Source organism: Brienomyrus brachyistius, chromosome 1 (genome assembly GCF_023856365.1).
Source record: "Brienomyrus brachyistius isolate T26 chromosome 1, BBRACH_0.4, whole genome shotgun sequence".
Lineage (NCBI taxonomy): Eukaryota > Metazoa > Chordata > Actinopteri > Osteoglossiformes > Mormyridae > Brienomyrus > Brienomyrus brachyistius.
Window position 1 is genome coordinate 7258010 of NC_064533.1, and position 12436 is coordinate 7270445.

General features: G+C 49.3%; 1 protein-coding gene across 5 annotated transcripts in view; it reads left to right on the forward strand.

The window, feature by feature from the left end:
* shank3a (SH3 and multiple ankyrin repeat domains 3a) overlaps window positions 1-12436 on the forward strand; it is a 203219-nt gene that overhangs the window by 56862 nt on the left and 133921 nt on the right. The window lies entirely within an intron of this gene.

Consider the following 12436-nt stretch of genomic DNA (forward strand, 5'->3'; position numbering starts at 1 on the left):
GCCTCCCCCCCCCCCCCCCCCCCGTGAGCTTGCAAGCCGGTCCGTCAGCCTGCTCCTTAAAGGGACGGCAGTTTGAAAGGGCGTGCAGAACGTTCTGGGGTGCGAGCTCCGGAGTTTGTTTGATGGAGTTACTCTTCTGCTGTCAGACTCGGCAAGATGCGGGTACCTGTGAGTCTGGGACGGCAACCGAGGCGAGCCTGGAGTGGGTGGGGGGGGGGTGGGAATTTGTCTGCACGCTGTGAAGCCTAGTAACACATCCCCCCTGCCCGCTGCAGCAGGACATCGCAGCGGTTTTGTAGAACGTCCCAGCGCAGTGACGGATGTGTCCGCACGTGTTCTAAGTGCTCCACCTGTCTAAACGTAACCACGGTGACACAAGTGCCCGAGGGGCCTCGCGAGAGCCCCAGTACCGTTCTGTGAAGTTCTGGTGGCACCTCTGAGAGAGTCTGATAACCGGGTGTTTTGCTGAAGCCTCATCATTTAACGGGAGTCCACTTCACCATACAAGGGTCTGGCCCATCAGCTGTGCTTATGCTAATTTTTTTGGGGTCTTGTGCTTAATTCATTTCTGGATTGCTGACTGTAATGATTGAAGAAAGGTAGTTCTTCTTTGGTGCACAGACGGCTGTCACTGGCTGCGAGTTGTGCCCATGGGGATATTCTTTAGGTGTTCCTGTCTGGGTTTAGAAGAGCTCTTCTTCAGCCGCTTTCAAAGCCGCGAAGGCGCAGCTTGGAGCGGGCAGGTGAAATCCTCGCAGTCACCTGTGGGTCAGCGTGGGGCTTATGATGACTCAGGAGATGCTGGGAAATGGGATTTTATATTAACGCCTCAGTCTTATTCCCATCTTCATTTCATTCAGGATACACCCAGTTATTAGTGACTCTTGGACCTTTGCTATGGTCACAAAACTTTAATTTAAACAGATTTGTCTTCTCTCTCCGGCCTGATTCATCGCGGTGCTCTCGCTCACGGTGCCCTGCAAAGAAGATATGAAACTTGTTCGTGAAGAGCTGTTAAGTTTCATGATAGAATCTTCAGCCTTAATTTATGTGTCATTTCTGCTGTTCTCCCAGGCAGTATGCAGAGAACTGGCAATAAGATTTTCAATTTTGATTTGATTAAATGTGTTTGTACAGAAAACAAAACCTCAGGTGGGACCCAAAGTCATTCTTTGCCTGGCAGGTATAGTGTGTGTGTGTGTGTGTGTGTGTGTGTGTGTGTGTGTGTGTGTCTGTGTGTCTGTGCGTGGTTGACTCTTCACCAGTCCAAGTCAAAGTAGAATCAAAGTAAATCAAACTGCCCACGCTGTGACTTTCTCAATGTATTTAAGTTTGAAAATGATTGTAAAGTTTGGGCAAGTATTCTCCTGTTTGTGTGCTCTGGGGTGTGGGGGGGGGGGGTGCTGTGTTCGCTCTTCTGTTTTCTTGACTTAGTGTTAATATAACAGCTTAAAAACACACTGACATCGTCTGACCTGAGCAAAATGCAGCCCTGCATTAGGCAACAAATGTACCCCAGCAACTAGGCAAAACTAAAGCCTCTTCTTCTGGTAAAAGAGTCATAGTCCGCTTTCCCACAAGGCTTTGCACCAGGTTACATTACATTACATTCTGTATTTTTTTGTTATAATTATTTGAACAATTAGAGCAGATCAGTGTGACTGAGGCCCACCAGGGTATTAACTTCCTTGACAAAGAACGAGGGGGATGTTTGGCTTTTAGTCGCAGCCCATGTGTGAGGGGATGGGGGAGCTCAAGCCATCAGCTGAATGTGGCATCAGATAAGCCACCAACTACCATGTTTGGTCCCACGCAACCCAAGTGGTCCTGGTGACACTTGAGGACTCCGGCTTCTGCTCCAGACAGACATCAGGCTGATTGAATTATCTGTGGATAAACGTGCTTCCGAGTGAAAGTCATGTGGAATTTCCGGCCCCCTGGGTGGTTTTTCTGGATCTCCATTCTTCTCCCCATTGTGCTTCTGCTTTCCAGGAATCATTGAGCATCACTCTGAAATATGTCGACATTCTCAAAAGCCCCCTGCAGTTTTTCACCCTCATTTTCAGGACGCCTAAATCTGTCAGTGAGCCGGCCTGACTCAGAAAGCTTGCCGCTCTCCCATCGCTGGCCTCTGCGTCGGGCTGTGTTCATGGGGCACCTCGCCCTTCCTGCTGCTTTCCCGGCGCCGACAGCGGCGCTGCAGCTCTCGCGCTCCCCGGCGCCATCCGTCATCCCGCCGCACCGCCGTTACACAGGCAGCTCACGTCTGGCCCGCTCCTATTTTTAGCGCAGCCGGACCTGCACGCGGCCGGTGCCCCGTCTCGCCGCCGCGAAGCACGACGGGGTGTCGATCGGGGAAACGGAGTGGGCAGGTAGGTGGGGGAGAGCGGGATGTCAGGCTTTTGAGAATGCTGGGGAGTGGGGGGGCAGTATGAAAGGAGAAGTTGACTCCTCTCCCCTTGACAAGGACAGAGGTGTTTCGAGTGGTCTTTGATGCACACACAGATAAATCGACCTCGCAGTCATCAGTGGAATCCACACTGAGAGCCAGTCACAGCCCCTCGCATTCCCCCCGCACCAAAGCTGACTGCCCTCTAACCCCATCGGCCAAACAGTCCCGTCTGGACCTGCGTACGTCCTCCCGCAGATCAGGGAATAACACAGCTCTGTTCCCGCCGTCGGCCTCAAAAACAATGTGCTCATTTACCTTCTGGGTGTTTTGGCTGTGGGACTGATGGTGACATTTAGACTGATCACACTCAAGAGCTTCGGCCTCCGGGGTGCTATACGCACCGTGATCCTTCACTGCTTTGGTCCCGCAGAACGTTTCTGTCTGTTTGGCAGGATTTGGCTGCCATTGAGGTATATACGGCTTCATATGGCAGAGAGTGACACAGACACAGAAAGATGTCCCTGTGTTATTTATACTGTATATAGCGTAAAGATTTCCAGTTTCTGTTCCTGAATAAAAAGCCTCCTAAGGCCAGAGTCTGTTCTTCTCCGGCCCCTTTTCAGACGTCCCACGCTGGAGGAGGGAGTGCAGGCCGCCGACTGTGGCAGTGTCTCTGTGGCTGCAGCAGGTGGGGGTGCCGCTCAACGCAATCCTGGGGGAAAATAACAGAACATAAGACGCACACAGTGGAAGGGTGGTGGGAAGGTGCAGAGTGGCCCCGACAGCTCTGTTTGAATCCCACCCCCACTCCGGGTGTGTGGACTTTGCATGTCCTCTCCAGTGTTTACTGTCCGGGCTGCTCCCCCACTTCAGGCCCTGGCTGTTTGGTCGATTTGGTATCTGCAGGTGCTATTGAGTGATGCAAATAGGGCAAACTGGTGCACATTCTGGACGTCAGTGATAGTGCTGCAGTCACATAGTAATTTTCCAGGTTTAAGACCTACGTCAGGGAGGCTTTGCAGGAATCCCTGGGCATGGGGTTAGATTTTAACAGCCACAGGAAGCAATTACGGTAACTAGGTCTTGAAGTAATAAGTGTCCATTTTTATGCATCTTTGTGGCAGGAAATGCCTAATTCGTGTGAGATTCCTCCAGGTTCCAGTCCAGTGCTTGCTTGCATTTCAGGTCAGAAGTCTGATTTTGAAGTTAGGCCTATTCATATTCTCAACAAAGACAGGATTTTACAGAGTACCAAACAAAGCAAATGTTCCTTTGGAACACAGGAATAGATTGTACATTTTTTTCTATTCAATTATATTTTCATTTCAGTATGTTAATTTACTCAAAACATTTTCCATCACTTGCTGTTCCAGTGCAGTGGTAGTGTTTGGTAACACTATGAAGAGGATTAATAGGTATCGAACGTGACAGAAATGACGGAACAGGTATTAAAAAAACGTGCGGATGTGATTTTAGAGCAGTGATGGGAAATGCAAGCTTCACACCGCTCATTTTGGACGAATACCCCTTCCGTCCCCAAGAGTAGCATGTGTGACGGCTGTTAATGATGAAAGCAGTTCATTATCCGAATCTGCGCTTCCCTGTCCGTATGTCGCCATGTTTCCTCCTGGTAGTCGCCTTATTACTGTTACAACTCAACATGCCAGGGGCACGACGTGGAAACCTCTGCTTTATGCCACACAGGCATCCCATTATGATCCGATTGTCCCACCGGAAATATCATTTTACCTAAGTCAGCGAATATATGCAAACCGTCGTTTTAAAAGTGAAGCACTGAATGCCGCCCCCCCCCCCCCCCCCTTAAAAATGTTATTTTTTAAACGAGGCTTTGTTTTTTTACACTTGTTTGTAAATTTTTAGTTTGGTAGATGAGTATCTGCCATTCATCAGGGCTCTCAAGTCTCACGCACTGGCCGTGAGACACACGTATTTCACCCAGTTCACACGCCATACCCTGTGTTTCATACCAAGGTGTCCCGTTTTATAAAACGGGGCGCAGGTATGCAGGGTGGGGTTTTCCGCCGAGTTCATAACTGTCCCCGGTTATACAGAGTTAATAGCCATCTACCAGCCAATCAGAAAATAGCATTTGCTATTTCTGGGTAAATTCCTATACAAGTTACGTGTGATCTCGCTACAAGCACGTTATTCTGCACACACTGGTGAAGTGCAGGAAAGATGGAAGTGTAAGAGCGCCATCCGATGAATGCGGTTTCGCTCCTAATGTAATCTCATGCCAAACTTTTGATGAAACTTGAGAGCCTCGGTTTATTATTCGGATGGCTTTTTCGGGTTTGGCTTTCTCTCCCCGTCCAGAGCATCGGATGAAGCAGCCCGTCAGTTCCTGTCACAACTACGGGCGCCTCTGAAAGCAGCCTGTCAATTAGGGCTCATTAACTCAGCCCTGATCTGTTACCGAGATGGATAAGGCACTGGCAGACCGCAACGACTTAAACAAAAATCTCATTAACTGTCAACTGCAGTCCGAGCGGAGAAGCAGTCCCGGCGGACGGGATGTCCCGGACGGCCACTAGGTTGGCGGTGCGCGGCCCCATTTGCGTGTGCCGAGAACAGACTCGGTCTTGCGTTCCTTCTGAAGGAGGAGCTCGGCTGTTTGGGCACGTTTTTTTTTTGTTTGTTTGTTGAGGCGATTCTTCATTATTTTTAAGCGGCTTTTTAAAATAAATGTGTCACAAGCGATTAATTTTCAACTAGCCGCATTTGGAAAAGGACAGTGCGGATCGCATTGGCTTAACGATTCGCGTTCATTATCTTGTAAGCAGCGTACTTCGTCGGAGAGGTCATCCTGTGAGTATTATTCTAAGTTATTGTAGGATGTCATCGAATATAAGCTGGACAGCTTTTCATGTGACAGACCTTTCTCTACTCAAATGGTGCGGGTAATATCTAGGGTTGAGAGAGCTTTGCCTTCTGTCTTTGTGTTCAGACTCCTTTTGTGGTGACACGGACTGAAGTATGAACCTTTGTCTTAAAGCACTCTTTTTCATTTCACCTGCCTGCAGTTATTAAGCTTAGGAAAACAAAACCGGAAACTTTGAAAAGTATGTGCAAAAGCATTTTCACAAGCAGACAGTGCCAGCTCCCTCATTATTTGGTGTGCATTGTATTTTAAAAGGTTTCGTTATTTTAACCGGTTCACAAGCATGATGGGTGGCACCTAGCTTCAGGGTGACTGGGAATAGCTTGAGCTGTCAGTCACCAGTTACCCATGTGCCCTTTCTCCCAGTGAAAGGAAATGTCTACATTGGGGTCCATAGGTTCTGTTTCAAAGAGACCAAGCATCTTTGCTACAGCTTTGTGTAACCCGTCTCCATGTTAGGGACCCATTCACTCTTGGAGGGGCACGACGACAATGTGCAGTAGTTGTTTGCTCCTGCAGAATAATTGAATCCTTAATATCAAAACGGGGCATTTAGATCATTTAAGGCAATTATAACTAGTAATCTAATAAGGTAAAGTGTGGTATTATGAGTTGGGTTAATATTAGTGACGCAGGGAATGGAAAGTCTTTGTGTGGAAAGTGACTGTTAGTCAGGTGACTGTGATTCAGATGGACTGTGAGTCAGGCAATTGTGTCTCAGATGGACCATGAATCAGGTGACTGTGACTCAGATGGCCTGTGAGTCAGGTGACTGATTCAGATGGGCTGTAAGCCAGATAACCATGAATCAGGTTTTGTTTAATTTTGTCCGTTTTCAGGTAGTACCTTTCTCAAATTGCTTAAAGAATAAAACAATTGTCACTTAACATAACACTTCAAGGTATGGCCCATAGAATGGAGACCCTGGTTACGTCCCAATCCCTTCTTGATGCACTGTACCCTTAAAATGGAGACCCTAGTGATGTCCAATTCCCTCCCTGATGCCTTGTGCCCTTAGAATGGAGACCCAGCTGACATCCCATTCCCTCCACAGTTCCCTGTGCCCTTAGAATGGAGACCCTGGTGATGTCCCATTCCCTCCCTGATGCCCTGTGTCCTTAGAATGGAGACCCAGCTGACGTCCCATTCACTTCCCGCTTCCCCGTTCCCTTAGAATGGAGATCCTAGTGATGTCCCATTCCCTCCCTGATGCCCTGTGCCCTTAGAATGCAGACCCAGGTGATGTCCCCTTCACTCCCCACTGCCCTGTGCCCTTAGAATGGAGACCCAGCTGATGTCCCATTCACTTCCTGCTTCCCCGTGCCCTTAGAATGGAGACCCTAGTGATGTCCCATTCCCTCCCTGATGCCTTGTGCCCTTAGAATGCAGACCCAGGTGATGTCCCCTTCACTCCCCACTGCCCTGTGCCCTTAGAATGGAGACCCAGCTGATGTCCCATTCACTTCCTGCTTCCCCGTGCCCTTAGAATGGAGAGCCTAGTGATGTCCCATTCCCTCCCTGATGCCTTGTGCCCTTAGAATGCAGACCCAGGTGATGTCCCCTTCACTCCCCACTGCCCTGTGCCCTTAGAATGGAGACGCAGCTGACGTCCCATTCCCTCCTCGCTTCCTTGTGCCCTTAGAATGGAGACCCTGGTGATGTCCCATTCCCTCCCTGATGCCCTGTGTCCTTAGAATGGAGACCCAGCTGACGTCCCATTCACTTCCCGCTTCCCCGTTCCCTTAGAATGGAGATCCTAGTGATGTCCCATTCCCTCCCTGATGCCCTGTGCCCTTAGAATGCAGACCCAGGTGATGTCCCCTTCACTCCCCACTGCCCTGTGCCCTTAGAATGGAGACCCAGCTGACGTCCCATTCACTTCCCGCTTCCCCGTTCCCTTAGAATGGAGATCCTAGTGATGTCCCATTCCCTCCCTGATGCCCTGTGCCCTTAGAATGCAGACCCAGGTGATGTCCCCTTCACTCCCCACTGCCCTGTGCCCTTAGAATGGAGACCCTAGTGATGTCCCATTCCCTCCCTGATGCCTTGTGCCCTTAGAATGCAGACCCAGGTGATGTCCCCTTCACTCCCCACTGCCCTGTGCCCTTAGAATGGAGATCCTAGTGATGTCCCTTTCCCTCCCTGATGCCCTGTGCCCTTAGAATGCAGACCCAGGTGATGTCCCCTTCACTCCACACTGCCCTTTGCCCTTAGAATGCAGACCCTGGTGACATCCCCTTCACTCCCCACTGCCCTGTGCCCTTAGAATGGAGACCCAGCTGACGTCCCATTCCCTCCTCGCTTCCTTGTGCCCTTAGAATGGAGACCCTGGTGACATCCCATTCCCTCCCTGATGCCTTGTGCCCTTAGAATGGAGACCCTAGTGATGTCCCATTCCCTCCCTGATGCCCTGTGCCCTTAGAATGCAGACCCAGGTGATGTCCCCTTCACTTCACACTGCCCTGTGCCCTTAGAATGGAGACCCAGCTGACGTCCCATTCCCTCCCTGATGCCCTGTATTCTTAGAATGGAGACCCTAGTGATGTCTCATTCCCTCCCTGATGCCTTGTGCCCTTGGAATGGAGACCCAGCTGACGTCCCATTCCCTCCCTTCTTTCCTGCGCCCTTAGAATGGAGAGCCTAGTGATGTCCCATTCCCTCCCTGATGCCCTGTGCCCTTAGAATGGAGACCCTGGTGATGTCCCCTTCACTCCCCACTGCCCTGTGCCCTTAGAATAGAGACCCTGGTATTGGGATTGAGACCATGATCCACTTTACTATTCAGGTCCTACGATGAGTAATCATGTAGAGATGATGAGTAGTTTGGGAACCGCTCTAAATTCCTTAGTGTGGCATTTTTTTGTGTGCAGATATACATGGAGTGTTTGTCTGTGCACGCGCGCGCGTGTGTGTGTGTGTTTGTGTGTGTGTGTGTGTGTGTGTGTGTGTGTGTGTGTGAGTGGGTATACCTTACAATATCTCCACTATGTGATTTTTTTCCCTTATGGGGACCAGGTCCAATTTAATAAAAACCTGTGACTACAATGAAAGAACTAAAAATGCAAAATCTCTTGTATTTTGCTTGGTTACTTATGGTTATGGTTAGGGCTGGGTGGAGGTTAAGGTTGTCATAGTTAGCATTAACATTTTTCCCATATAAATGAATGAGTGGTCCTCATAAAGATATGTTTACCCGACGTGTGTGTGTGTCTGTGTGTGTAAATAATGGTTTGGAACGCCGTCGGAGCATGCTGACCAATAAACTGATGTCAGCCTCTTCTTGGTCTTAACATCCTTGAGCGGACCTGGAACCTGCAGAAGATCAGTCAGGGTTGCTACATGGTGGTGTCCCAGGTTGGTGTTTTGAGAGATGGTGATCTCGTTTATCCCACATTGCCTTGCCCCCCCCCATAACCGGTGTGTCTCTCATTTGGGGGGGGGGCACTTTTCATTTTGAGTGGGGTGTTTTAATGTACAGATTTTTGGGGGGAGTGGTTTGATGGCCTCATTTCAGTTGTGTTCCCCAGACTGAGCTATGGTCACAGGAGCCCCCATTCAATTCAAATCGAACCATTTCAATTCTTGTCTCATTTCATTGCCCCCCCTCTCCACCCAGAAGCGGGTTTGTTTTGAGGTTTATTTCTAAGAGAAATCCCGATCGGTTTATGTGATTGGTTTGTTGGTTTGTTATTCAGTGTTATTGTGGGTGATGCGGTCGTATTTCATTTGGAAGGTGTTGCAGTTTACGCTGCTACATAATCAGCCATTGTTATGCTAATCTCCAGATACCTTTTTAATACAAGGCGATTAAAAAGAAAAAACAAACGGATGATAAACCCTATTGTCCCGTTGTTGTCATTTCCTTTCATTGTTGACATATGGTGCCTGCATGGAGAGTGTTGATGTGATTTTGTGACCCTTCGTGTTGGGGTTATGGTGACAATGCGGCGATGATCCGACTCCTCGTCCCACATACAGCATTGTCCTTTAGATAGAGATGTGTTTCTGCCTTTCAGCACCTCCTCCCCAGATTCCGACATGTTGACTGAAGTTAATGGAGTCGGGAACAGTTTTGCCAGCCGCCCTATTTGGCGATTTACATTCCCGTGGGCCTTTAATCAGATTGTGAGTTTGGACGGACTTCAGCGAGGACCGGAGGAACGAATCACGAATAGACTTAATATGATAGCCACATGGATGGTGGACCGGCGATGACCTTTAGCGAGCCCTCTGGATGTCCATGGACACCTGGCGGTCCGTGTGTGATCTAACCCTGCTGCACAGGAGTCTTGCGGTTCTTGTTGGTGTCACGACCCGGTTTTCCAGAGGGTTACTTGTTTTTCGCCGAGCCCAATGTTTGTCACAAATGTCACTCTCTGAATTCTAACCTCACAGGACCAGCTATGTCACTTTGCCGTCACACCATCATAGGATGTCTAAGAGTTTCCTGGATGGCACCAGGCACCGGTTTCCATAGACCGGTTTTCATACAGCTGCACCAATCAAAATACTTCGACCATGCCACATTTATCTGCTGGTGCCCAATGCCGTTAGGCAGCTTCCGTCTTGCCTAGGGTCGCATGCTCATTGCAAACAAGCTCATTGGTTGAAGCTCCGCCCCTTGTTTCCCGATTCGTCCACAAATGCCCAGGCACGCCATGGACCACAGGAGCTCCTCGGGAACCATGTCCGTAAGCCTCCGACGTGCTGCAGTGGACTAACCCGCTTTAGTTAATTTCCCAAATTTCCCTGGGGGGCTTTTGAGCATTGCCGCAAATTTAGTATTAAACATTCCGGCTGCGAGTCCTGAGCAAACATTTACGACAGCTTGGTAAACGGACGCCAGCAGGAGGAGGTACCGTTTGCTCAATAACCTTGAGTGGGAAGTGGGAGGAAGGTTCTAATAGAAATAACCTTTGTTAAATGATGAGGGGGGCCATCATGCATAACCGTATGGTAATGGGCCGGGTGCCGCTGCTGGGCCGCTCTTACTGCGAAGTCACACTCAAAGGCTTGGCCCGACGTTCCTTCAGGGAAAAGCCACCTCCTTGCTCACGACTTGTTTAAACTTCTAGTTTATTTTTTGGACACGAGGTACTTCATCCTAATTCTACTGGATTACTCTGTGGCCGTGCGCGTATCCGGCAGCTGCGGATTCGTCACGTTTAGGCCAGCGGCGTAAATTGTCACAGGCTATGTCTTGTCGCTGACGCCAGTGTGGGAGTTAATGGAAATGTGGGAAGACGCCGCAAATCGTGGGAGGTCGAGTCTCGACCTGAAATCCCCCCCCCACATGGGCCTGACGTTTTGTATTAAATGCCGTACTGTTCAGAGAGGCGCCTTGCGTCGCAAACGTAGTCTTTATGGAGCCGCCGCACAGACCCGGTCCAGTGGGGATAAGTAAACAAAAGGTCAGAGTGTGGAAAAGTCACAGTTTGCATTTTTTATTGACTGCACTGTCGAGGTTACTTCAGGTCAAATAAGACGTGATGTATTCCTCCCCACCCCCACTGAAAAAATCGTGGAGAGCAAACGGTACAGGGGACAGTGCCATGGAAATTCCCCCAAATAAACACCCTTTCCCCATCTAGCTTAGTAGAACACTTACCAAAAAAGTGTCGAACCTGCTGGAAAGCGGCGCATCAAGCCTGATTTGAGGCCTTCGACGGGCAGTGGTGGTGTTTCTGAGTGCTACCCCTGCGCCATGGGGAGCAGCTCGTAGGAATTCCTCGATAGGCAAGCCTGTCTCATCTGCACACCGCAGTGCATCTCCCCCATCTTCCTATAATTGCCCTGTGTGAGCATCGGACGAGATCTCTGACAAGTTCAATAAGCCTCTGCGGTCAGAGTGGCTGAGCGTCCTGTTCACCCACGTTATTTTTCTGGCTCTTTTCAGAATTTCACGCTTATCTGAAAATAAACCTTTCGGAGTGTATTCTTGTTGATGTTGTTTGGAGGCACCATATACAGTGTTCCTCTGCTCCCATTCTTATGCAGGGAACTTAATTGCCACAATCTGTAATGAATCTGGAACATGTTTGTGCCTGGTAGCAGATATGCCTTGTGTTTTAATGAACATCTGCTTCAGGTGTAATTGTGCCGTGAGGAAGCTGCCGTTGTGGAATTGAGCCGAAGCCGTCGTTTTCCTTTTTTTTGCTGCGTTCTGTGCGTTTTTACTGGCTGGCAGGGTGTCGCTTGATGTGTTTCAGAGTGCTACAGATGAAAAACCACTTATAGCAACGTGGGGGGGGAGTGGTCTCTCAAGGGGGCTCTCGAGGAACGGACCAAAAGTTGTGCGTTCCGGAAAGTTTCCCTTTCTTCTCGTGGGGGTTCAGCATGAGTCACGTCACCCTCATGCCGGGGATGACGAGTGCAGGCGCATGTCCTCCAAAACACCGCATGTCATCTCCTGTCAGCAAAGACAAAAGGCCTCCCCCCACCTTGCACACACGGCTGTCACGGAGCCCCACTCGCACACCCACAGGGAAACTTCCCGCTCAGATCTGTCGTTTTCCTTCTTTCATGAGAAACACTGCATATCTCGCTTTCAACTCCATCCTCCTGTCTGGATATTTCCCCCTGAAATAGATCTTGGAAAATCAAAATGGAAACAACCAAAAGTTAGCTATTAGCGAGTCAAATGTGCAGGGATATATGATATGAAGAAGTCCAAACTGGTCATCTTACAGTGATCTTGTAGGTGTCCTGAAATTCTTGCCGTGGCTGTAGTGAGACTTTCTCCTGGAGCCAGCAATGATTTATTTTATAGATCCAGCCGTGCCTTCAGGTGATTTCCCATGAGATGTTTCAATCCAGGAGGGACACAACAAGAAGCTCAGACACTGCAGCTCTTTGCTAGTCAACAGGAGATCTTCACCCGGGAGACCATGGCTTTAAGTGACCTGAGAGCAAACAGGCCTAACTGGTGGGCTTAATGGATTGTTGTTACATGCAGTCTTGTCCCTGCGGTAAACTGGTACTTCCTGTGAATGCTTGTTTTTAGCGCTGAGGCCAGAACACATGAAGCTTCTCCACGGGTCAATGTAGTTGGAAAGCTGATCAATATACCGGCTTGTTTTTTTCTTCTCTCATCCAGGATATTTTGTCCTGGGATCCCTGTATAAAATGGTCCTCATGCTTTC